The sequence below is a fragment of the Oncorhynchus keta genome, chromosome 12 (genome assembly GCF_023373465.1).
Source record: "Oncorhynchus keta strain PuntledgeMale-10-30-2019 chromosome 12, Oket_V2, whole genome shotgun sequence".
Taxonomy (NCBI): Eukaryota; Metazoa; Chordata; class Actinopteri; order Salmoniformes; family Salmonidae; genus Oncorhynchus; species Oncorhynchus keta.
In genome coordinates, this window is record NC_068432.1 from 11,705,453 (window position 1) to 11,716,393 (window position 10,941).

The 10,941-nt window shown below is 42.2% G+C and overlaps 1 long non-coding RNA gene across 1 annotated transcript in view; it reads left to right on the top strand.

Moving 5' to 3' along the window:
- Window positions 1-569: 569 nt before the first annotated feature.
- Window positions 570-10,941, top strand: part of LOC127906282 (uncharacterized) — a 53,500-nt gene continuing 43,128 nt past the window's right edge. The window contains exons 1-2 of the long non-coding RNA XR_008060733.1: window positions 570-707; window positions 940-1,108. This is a non-coding gene — a long non-coding RNA (uncharacterized LOC127906282). The remainder of the gene's footprint in view (window positions 708-939; window positions 1,109-10,941) is intronic.

Sequence of the window (10,941 nt, forward strand, 5' to 3'; positions counted from 1 at the left end):
GCATGAAAATAACCTATGGGACTTGTTATACATCATACCATGCTTCTACACCTTCATTGCTTGCTCTTTGGGGTTTTAGGCTGGGTTTCTGTACAGCACTTTGAGATATCAGCTGATGTACGAAGGGATATATAAATTGATTTGAATTGAAATATGATCCTTGCAAAGATAAGAGCAGTAGGCTATTTATCATAATTCTACCTAAACTATAATAATAATAGGTGACTCCATAACGCATTCATTACGAATCTTGATATCAGGCAATAGGATCTATGTGTATTTATAGCGAAAACCTGTTCTGTAAAAAAAAATGTATATATTGGCCATTATAAACTGGGTGTTTTGAGCCTTGAATGCTGATTGGCTGAAAGCTGTGGTATATCAGAGCGTATACCACGGGTATGACAAAACATTTATTTTTACTTTTCTAATTAAGTTGGTAACCAGTTTATAATAACTGTGTGTTGTGTCATGTGTAAGAACAGCTCTTAGCTGTGGTATATTGTCCATATCCATGAGCATTTAAAGAATGGTCTAGTTTCTTCCAGAGTTTAAACGAAGATGATCCACATGATCATCAACGTTTGGAAGGTCAAGTCCAGAAAATGAAGAATGATATCCTGGGATTAAACTATCCAGAAGATAGTGAAGTGAAGGATCCCCTGCCTCAGATCGAGCTGTAGGCTGTGACAAGGAGAAAAGTTAAGGTGAGAGTCTAGACTGAGGAGAGAAAGGGAAATCTGGGGTCTTACCTGTCCACACCTTAAACTTGTCCAATACGCCATATAACATGTTGTTGTGAGGTTGGAGGATAAATTGTCCTTACAATAGACTTCCATCTCTTAATATTCAATCACCAATTGTTTACTGTAGCTCTTCTCAAAGGCCTGTATAGCAACGGCAACATACAGTATGTCATCGACTGTATTGTCTTTTTAGACCAAGAATGGGGTCCAGTGCCAACAGGTCCACAGTTGAACGGAGCACTGATACTGATGCAGCTGAAAGAGATTTTGTTGATAATCAGAATTCTGAAGATGAGGAAGAGGTGAAGAAGGATCCACTGCCTCAGATGGAGCAGGATGCCGTGAAGAGAAATAAAGTCAAGGTAAGGGAATAGATTGAGCAGAGATGTGGATATTTGTGATATCTTTCATATCTATAACCTGCCCCTACAGCCCTTTTATCTCCTAATAGTAAATCTAGGGCTGACCCTATTTGGTCTACAGTTTGGTTGATAGGCTGTTGGTTGACTGGGATTTCTTACATCGAGTAGCCGCAAAAGTTTTTTTTCTTCATGGTGCACATGGACACCTGTCTGATTCGCGCCTGTCTCAGTTGACTAATCCATTGCCGAGGCCACAGGGATGGCACAGTCCATCACGCTAAGACGTGATACTGACATTGTATATGGTTATATTATGTAAAAATAATGGTGCAACACTAATAAATCAAATATTATTTTATAACAAATGCGCTTTCTCCTGCATTGGTTACGGTCGCTGTCCGTGGTTCTGAAACATAATCTTCAGTGCTCCGTAGAATTGCCGCCCTTTCCTATGTTGCTATGTGCATAATAGCAAAGTTAACCAGCATATTGGGATTGAGAACAATGCTGCAGAGGCAACAGCAACAGCAGAGGCGGGGAAACCGCCTTAGCCTAATTGTCTAAGAAAATTGAGGAGAGGAAAACCCAACTAAATTAGGTCTATAATCAATAGCCTAATTGTTAAATGTGCCTGGCTTTGTAAATCATCCATATATATATTACCAGTCCAAAGCGTTCTTCAAAGAAGTCACCCTTTGCCTTGATGACAGCTTTGCACACTCTTGGCATTCTCTCAACCAGCTTCATGAGGTTGTCACCTGGAATGCATTTCATAAATTAACGTGTGTGCCTTGTAAAAAATTAAGTAAAGGAATTTCTTTCCTTCTTAATGCATTTGAGCCAATCAGTTGTTTGGTGACAAGGTAGGGTTGGTATACAGAAGATAGCCATATTTGGTAGTCCATATTATGGCAAGAACAGCTCAAATAAGCAAAGATAAACAACAGTCCGTCATTACTTTAAGACATGAAGGTCAGTCAATCCGGAAAATTTCAAGAACTTTGAACTTTTCATCAAGTGCAAAAACCATCAAGTCCAAAAACCATCAAGCGTTATGATGAAACTGGCTCTCATGAGGACCGCCACAGGAAAGGAAGACAGAGTTAACTCGTCTGCAGAGGATAGGTTCTTTAGAGTTAACTGCACCTCACATTGCAGCCCAAATAAATCCTTCACAGAGTTCAAGTCACAGACACATCTCAACATCAACTGTTCAGTGGAGACTGCGTGAATCAGGCCTTCATGGTCAAATTGCTGCGAAGAAAGCACTACTAAAGGACACCAATAAGAAGAAGAGACTTGCTTGGGCCAAGAAACACGAGCAATGGACATTAGACGGGTGGAAATCTGTCATTTGGTCTGATAAGTCCAAATTCCAACAATGTCTTTGTGAGAGTAGGTGTACAGATGATCTCCGCATGTGTGGTTCCCCCCCATGAAGCATGGAGGAGGTGTGATAATGTGGGGGCGCTTTGTTGGTGACACTGTCTCTGATTTATTTAGAATTCAAGGCACACTTAACCAGCATGGCTACCATAGTATTCTGCAGTGATACGCCATCCCATCTGGTTTGCGTCTCCAGGCTGTGTAAGGGCTATTTGACCAAGAAGGAGAGTAATGGAGGGCTGCATCAGATGACCTGACATCCACAATCACCCAACCTCAACCCAATTGAGATGTTTTGGGATGAATTGGACCACAGAGTGAAGGAAAAACAGCCAATAAGTTCTCAGCATATGTGGGAACTCCTTCAAGACGGTTGGAAAAGCATTCCAGGTGAAGCTGTTTGAGAGAATGCCAAGAGAGTGCAAAGCTGCCATCAAGGCAAAGGATGGCTACTTTGAAGAATCTCAATTATAAAATATATTTTGATTTGTTTCACACTTTTTGGTACCTACATGATTCCATATGTGTTATTTCATAGTTTTGATGTCTTCACTACTATTCTACAATGTAGAAAATAGTACAAATAAAGAAATGCCTTGAATGAGTAGGTGTGTCCAAACTTTTGACTGGTACTGTATACATATATACAGGAGTAAGACAGATATAGCTTCTGTTGCCTGTTTGAGTATTTGTTTAATAGCCTACTGATTCTGTGAGCACCAAGCCTCATGCACCGGCAAAATGTTGAATTAAGCAATTTCACAGATTTGGCTGTTTTTAATATTTGCTATGCTGTAATAATGGCTTTATAATTTTTAGTCGTTAGAACAGACAGGTATTGCTTAACATTTGCTTAACCTTTTGCGCGTAGGGGGCAGTATTTTCGTTTTTTGCTAAAAAACATACCCATTTGAAACGGCCTATTTCTCAGCCCCAGAAACTAGAATATGCATATAATTGTCAGATTAGGATAGAAAACACTCTAAAGTTTCCAGAACTGTAAGGAAGAAACTAAATGGCTGAAATTATATTGTGTCTTCAGCATAGACAGCACAATAAACACTTGCTGTTATGTGGTGCCTTTTCGCTGCAGTAGGGAGGAGAGTGAGACAACATGCGCCTGTCACACAGGCACTCGCAGTCATTTCTTTTAATACAGTATCACCATCGGGCTCTTTCTTGAGTCATTTGTGTGTCTTAATTATTTAATTAAACAGTGTGCTTAAAGCATCAGACAAGCTCAGTGCCTATGTAGGTGATTGTATTCAAACACATAGGGTGTGTCTGATATGTTTAAAAATACATTTTAACATTAGAGGGTTAGGGTTAGTCGGGGTTAGGGTTAGGGGTTAGGGTTAGGGGTTAGGGTTAGGGTTAGGGCCAGGGTTAGGGGGTTAGGGTTAGGGGTTAAGGGTTAGGGTTAGGGGGGGGGGTTAGGGTTAGGGTAAGGGTTAGAGGGTTAGGGTTGGGGTTAGGGGTTAGGGTTTAGGGAGGGTTAGGGGTTAGGGTTAGGGGGTGTTAGGGTTAAGGGTTTGGGTTAGGGTTGGAGGGTTAGGGGGGTTAGGGTTAGGGTTAGGTTGTTTGGAGCAAACAAAGAGACACGGAGGAAGGCAGGAGAGAGAAGCTATGAGCAGCAGACCAAGACGCGACTGTGGGCTTTGTTGTAAACAGAATATCGTGCGGCTAGACCGACATTTCAAGTCTGTACATGCACTTAAGTCCGGTACTATGGAATGGACGAATCCTATGCAATTTAGCCGGTTTTCGACTGAGAGACAGCAGCCCGAATCAGGGCAGTATATGCAGCCTGACAACGGTGTTGAACCGCGGCCGGAGGACCCTATGATTTTGCAGTGTTTTGAAAGTGAGTTGTCCGTGGAGCAGCAGCTGGTGGACGAGGGTGAGCAGCAGCTGGTGGACGAGAGTGATCAGATGGCAGGTGCGTCGGCGTCGGTACAGCCAACCAGTCAGGTCGGTAGTGAACTGTGCTCGGAACCGAGGGAGCAAGGCTGCGTCGTGGCGACTTCCACGGAGAGCGAGAGTGATGAAGACGGTGGCGTGCCGTCCAGAATTGAGGTTTGGAGTAATGCAATTTTGACTCAATATGAACACTATATTACGGGTAGACACCCTTCAGTTAAACGAATTGACAATAGTCGAACCAGTATATCCCGAGTACGGGAATTCCTCCGCATTATGTCAGAGGGCAAGGCCGATGAAGGACTGTGTTTTCTGGATAACTACAGACGTGTGTCTGAGTGGTATGGTCAATGTGACAACCGTGGTTTGGCACCATCCACGTTAAAAATGTACCGAGCCGATGTTCGAGGTTTCCTGAATTATCTCATTCAGTTCCGGCCAAATGGTATGCAAGCTAAGGTCGTTAGAATTCGAAAGATGTTACTCTGCTTGGCGAAGATGGACAGGGACTCGCGGCAGAGCCAGGCAACGCATAGGGCAAAATTCCGCCAACGCTGCAGGGACGAGGTGCTCCGCGCTGCAGAGTTAAAACTCTTTGTTGAGCTTAGCAATCAAGCCATTCCTTCAGTTCTCAGTAGGCTGGAGGTCCATGCCACCTGCTCTGATAGGCGTAGGTTTGCAGCTCTCATGTCCAGCCGGTTGGCCATATTTAATGGCACTCGACGATCCCCAGTCACCATGTTTAGTGAGAGTGATTTCACTGAAGTAACCCCGGAAGGTGGGGGTTATCAGATGTGCGTAGCGAGCCACAAAACAAACTATAGCTTCGGGGAGTGCAGAATTGTTCTATGTAAGGGAATACCCCCCTGTATTGGACAAAAATGAATGGGAAGTCATTGGCATCGGACAAACCATATACACATTGTCCAATACCACCCAATTCGGCGTTGATTCATGCAAAGTGTATTGCAAATGCCATATGGCAATTGCCAGTTGTAACACTTTAAAAATTCAACAGATGGCGAATCCGCTCCACCATGGTTTTTCATATTGGAAATGTAACCCAAGTCAACTTCCAAAAGCAACATTTTGAAAAGTGCTTTCTGGACCGTTTTTCGAAAATTCTTTCGATTGTTTTGTCAATTACACATGTGTAAGAACTGTATGAATATACTTTTGTCCAATTTTATTATCATATATATATATTTTTTTTACATGCGCATAAGTAATATGTTTTGTCCATTTTCAATATGATTTCATAGGAAGTCAAAAGTCAAAAGACAAAAATGTCAAAATTTTGTAAAAAAACTTCACACACCCTTAAAAAAGTGCTTTCTGGACCGTTTTTCGAAATTCTTTCAAATTTTGTGTCAATTACACACGTATAAGAACTGTATCAACATACTTTAGTAAACATTTTTTTTACTTGTGCATAAGGAATATGATTTGTCCATTTACAATATGATTTCATAGGAAGTCAAAAGTCAAAAGTCACTTTTTTTGGGGCCAAATGCCATAAGAAATTTGATATGCTCAAAAATCCTGCAGAAATGCAAAATTGACTGGCCTGATGAACTCGGGATGGCCGAGCATTGATAGTTGTACCTTTCCATCACTCGTTGTGTTGATTTCATCATGTCCATTTGGTGATGTTTTTCACTATACAATCATATTGCAAATGCACGTGCAACTGTCCTTCTGTAGCACAGTTGGTAGAGCATGGCGCCTTCTGTAGCACAGTTGTAACGCCAGGGTAGTGGGTTCGATTCCCGGGACCACCCATACGTAGAATGTATGCACACATGACTGTAAGTCGCTTTGGATAAAAGCGTCTGCTAAATGGCATATATTATTATATTATTATATTAACTGGTAACCCAAAAATAAAAATATGGTTGTAAATGCATTTACCGGGACTCCTATTGTCCATGCCCGCTATGGGAGTACCCTACTACGGCCCTCTATCTATGGGGGCCGTCCTGAGTGCTTTATGGACTGTTTAAAATATTCTGATGGATACGCATTGTTGTGCAACTGGTGATTGAAAATGCATTTACCGGTCATTCTGATATTAATGCTCGCTATGGGAACACAGGATGTTATTGTTCCTTTCCATCACTCGTTGTGTTGATTTCATCATGTCCATTTGGTGATGTTTTTTCACTATAGAATCATATTGCACGTGCATTTGCAATATGGTTCAATGGGCATTTACCATATGAAATTTGACATGCTCAAAAATCCAGCAGAAATGCAAAATTGACTGGCCTGATGAACACAGGATGGCCTGGAAGTGATAGTTGCTCCCTTCCAACGCTCGTGTTGACTTCATCATGTCCATTTTGTGATGTTTTTTCACTATAGAATCATATTGCACGTGCATTTGCAATATGGTTCAATTGGCATTTACCATATGAAATTTGACATGCTCAAAAATCCTGCAGAAATGCAAAATTGACTGGCCAGATGAACTCGGGATGGCCTGGCAGTGATAGTTGCTCCTTTCCATCGCTTGTTGTGTTGACTTCATCATGTCCATTTTGTGATGTTTTTTCACTATAGAATCATATTGCACGTGCATTTGCAATATGTTTCAATGGGCATTTACCATATGAAATTTGACATGCTCAAAAATGCAAAATTGACTGGCCTGATGAACACAGGATGGCCGAGCAGTGATAGTTGTACCTTTCCATCACTCGTTGTGTTGATTTCATCATGTCCATTTGGTGATGTTTTTTCACTGTTGAATCATATTGCAAGTGCACGTGCATTTGCAATATGGTTCAATTTGCATTTACCATATGAAATTTGACATGCTCAAAAATGCAAAATTGACTGGCCTGATGAACACAGGATGGACGAGCAGTGATAGTTGTACCTTTCCATCACTCGTTGTGTTGATTTCATCATGTCCATTTGTTTATGTTTTCTCACTTTTGCAAAGTCACTGTGCATTTGCAATATGGTTCAATGGGCAGGTACCATCACGAATTTGTCATGCTATAAAAATCCTGCAGGAATGTGAAATTGACTGGCCCGATGAACTCGGGATGGCTGGGCAGTGATTCTGGTTCATCTCATTGGCTCGTTAGGACAGCGGAGTCAATCACCACCTTCCGGAGACACCTGAAACCCCACCTCTTTAAGGAATACCTAGGATAGGATAAAGTAATCCTTCTCACCCCCCCCCCCTTAAAAGATTTAGATGCACTATTGTAAAGTGGCTGTTCCACTCGATGTCATAAGGTGAATGCACCAATTTGTACGTCGCTCTGGATAAGAGCGTCTGCTAAATGACTTAAATGTAAATGTAATGTAATGATTTCAGAATGTCACTTTGGTGATGGTACCTCACTGTTTAAACATATTGCAAATGGACAAGAGTCACCAGCAAGTCACCGTCCATCAGTCAATTACATATCATTCTGACACCAAACTGACACCAAACCCACTTTTTCCAACTCGTTTAGTAGCCAACTATCACATACTTCAGAGCTGGCCCAAAATTCACAACGCCTTCGGTTCAAACCATAAAAAAAAACATAAAACACGTAGTTACGTTCTAGCTGCGAACAGGCAGGGTATGGATAAACACTTTTAGGGTCATTTTAACCACTACCGGTTGGTCCAGGAAGCTTATAATCAACACAGATAGACCTCGTAGTGGCCTGATGGACTGTCATCGAAGACAGGTTCATACGGCATTCATAACCCACATAGGCTTCAGGTTGAATTTGGGGGTGCAGGCAATGTATTCCTATGGGGAGAGAAGTCAATGCAAACTGTTTGAAGTAAACACCTTCTTTTAACTATTAAGGGTTAATGCCACACGGTCAAAGTTAGGCTTGCACGGATCGGGAGGACCTTAGGAATGTACCTGAGGTCGAATTGTGCTTCTCACCCTAACGGTTCTCTCACTGTCACCCAAAAGCAAATGACATTGAGGGCCAGCCTTCATTTTGGTTCTGCTTTTTTTCAAGGTCACTGCACTCAGAGCGAGCTATGGTCAAGCAGGGCGTCTCGTTGAACTCAGCACAGTCTGGAGACTATGGTGATGCCATTTTTTGTGTTGATTTCAGAATGCCATTTTGGTGATGGTCCCTCTCCGTTTAAACATATTGCTAATGTACAAAAGTCAACTAGCAAGTCAGTGTCCATCAGTCAATTAGATGTCATTCTGACACCAAACTGATACCAATTGACACCAAACCCACTTTTTCCAACTCATTTAGAAGCCAACTATCACATATGTCAGAGCAGGCCCATAATTCACAGCGCCTTTAGTTTAAAAGATAATAAAAACGTAAAACACATAGTTACGTTCTAGCTGCGGGTCCAGGTCGGACATTATGTGAAGGCCTATGTGAGGCGACCCCGAATCCCGAGTTTCGGCTCGATAGGTCCTTCGGTGCCCGAGTAAAACCCTAATTGGTGCTGAAAATCCACTTTTTTCCATGCCTTGCTATGGGGTCCTTGAATGAGCTATCGGACAGAAACGTTGGGGTCCGTCTCTATGGGCCGAGCCGGTTTCAATGCACCTAGTCTTGTGTCTCTGAGACTTTTCTAAATGTCGTCATTTTCGTAATGGTCAGGGGTTAATGACACATGGTCAAGGTTAGGCTTGCACGGATCGGGAGGACCTTAGGAACGTACCTGAGGTCAAATTGTGCTTCTCACCCTAACAGTTCTCTCACTGTCACCCAAAAGCAAATGACATTGAGGGCCAGCCTTCATTTTGGGCCTACTTTTCTAATGGTCGCTGTGCTTAGACCGAGCGAGCTACGGTCAAGCGGGGCATCTCGTTGAACTCGGCACGGCCTAGAGAATATGGAAATGCCATTGTAGGCTTTGTGTGTCTTTAAGCACCGCACTTTGTCACTCCATCCTTGCTGTGTGTGTGTTTCTGTGTGTGTGTGTGTGTGTATGTGTGTGTGTGTGTGTGTGTGTGTGTGTGTGTGTGTGTGTGTGTGTGTGTGTGTGTGTGTGTGTGTGTGTGTGTGTGTGTGTGTGTGTGTGTGAGAGAGAGCTTTTCTTTGACATCTGTTGGGAGAAATGACTGACTTACAGTTTATGGGGGTTGCCTAATCACACATATGAAGTTTTGAAAAGATCTGACCTTTTTAACCCTTGGAAACTGCCACTGTGACACCATGTAAGGCACTTCCGGTTGGCACAGGAAGCTATAAATAAACTCATATCCTGATTGGGGTATTCCTTTACAGAATCCTGAGTTTTAAGTCTTTAAGTTAAGAACTGAGTTATTTACAGAGGGTTTAGTGAGTGTGTGTTATTTCAGAAAATCATAGAAAATCACAGAAATCTCGCAGAGCTCCGCAGCACACTTTAAAACGATTCGTAAGAACACCCCGCAACTGGATCTGTAACCGTTGAAAAAAAAAACACCTATCCGTGAACATCACCAATCTGTCATCGTACGGTTTCTCTTAAATGACGATAGATAAATGGCTGGTTCTTTTTTTATTGACACCGGAGGCTCCTTGACTTTGACGTGAAGTGGAAAAATAATTTCTCTATTTTCATTTTGGACCTTTAATCCCAGATAAATGGCCATAACTCAAAAACCGTTGAGGCCTAGACGCCATCTTGTTCGGGGCCAACTGCCCATTATGTCAAACCTACGCTCACCCAGTTTCGGGTGTTTTGTCCAATAGCAATATGATTGCTTATGCCCTCTTGTGGGATATTCCGGGACAGCGGAAAAATGACCAAAATCTTATTATTTTTGTAAAACGGAAACCGAATGTCCGACAAAGTTCATTTGATGACTTCCTGGTAGGTCCGGCCCTGCCCCTCCGCCCGACGCCATCCGCAAATTTTACAAACGATTTCGGACGTCTAGTAAGGGACCGTACATTTGCAATATGGACTTTCTCACTAACCATACAGCAACTGCCGAAATCTTCCCTTAAGGTATGTCAGGAGGAATACACTTGGCTTAAACGATTCCATCAAATCAGGCCTCATCTGAGTGGAATGACCTCAGACACAGAACTCTTCTTTTTCACATCCTGTGGTCAACCGTACGGTAATCTGTGTGAGTATGTGGGGCAAATCTTTGCAGAGTTTGGCATTGGAAGTAAAGTGACCTTCGGTACAATTCGACGCAGTGTTGCCACATTGAACTTTAACCAAGGCTCGGTTACAGACCGGGGAACTGTGGCTGACCATATGTGTCTCTCTCTGGTAACGCAGGCACGGCACTACCGGTACCATAATTTGCCCAAAAATGCCAGCCGGGCCCTGACACTGATTGAGGGACAAATCAATCCATGATTAACTGATTAAATAAAGCATATTTGTTTGAAATTCACCCTTGTATTTGTGTCATTATGCATTAAAATTATAAAAAAATATGTTTCATTTTGGGTTAGGGATGCCTATTTTCAATCACCAGTTGCACATGGTGATTGAGTAGTGTTATTTTTGAAAAGTTTGGACTTTTTCACAACTATTTTAGAATCCTCCATAGATGTACCTTTGGCACTCTCCAGTGAATTTTCTTT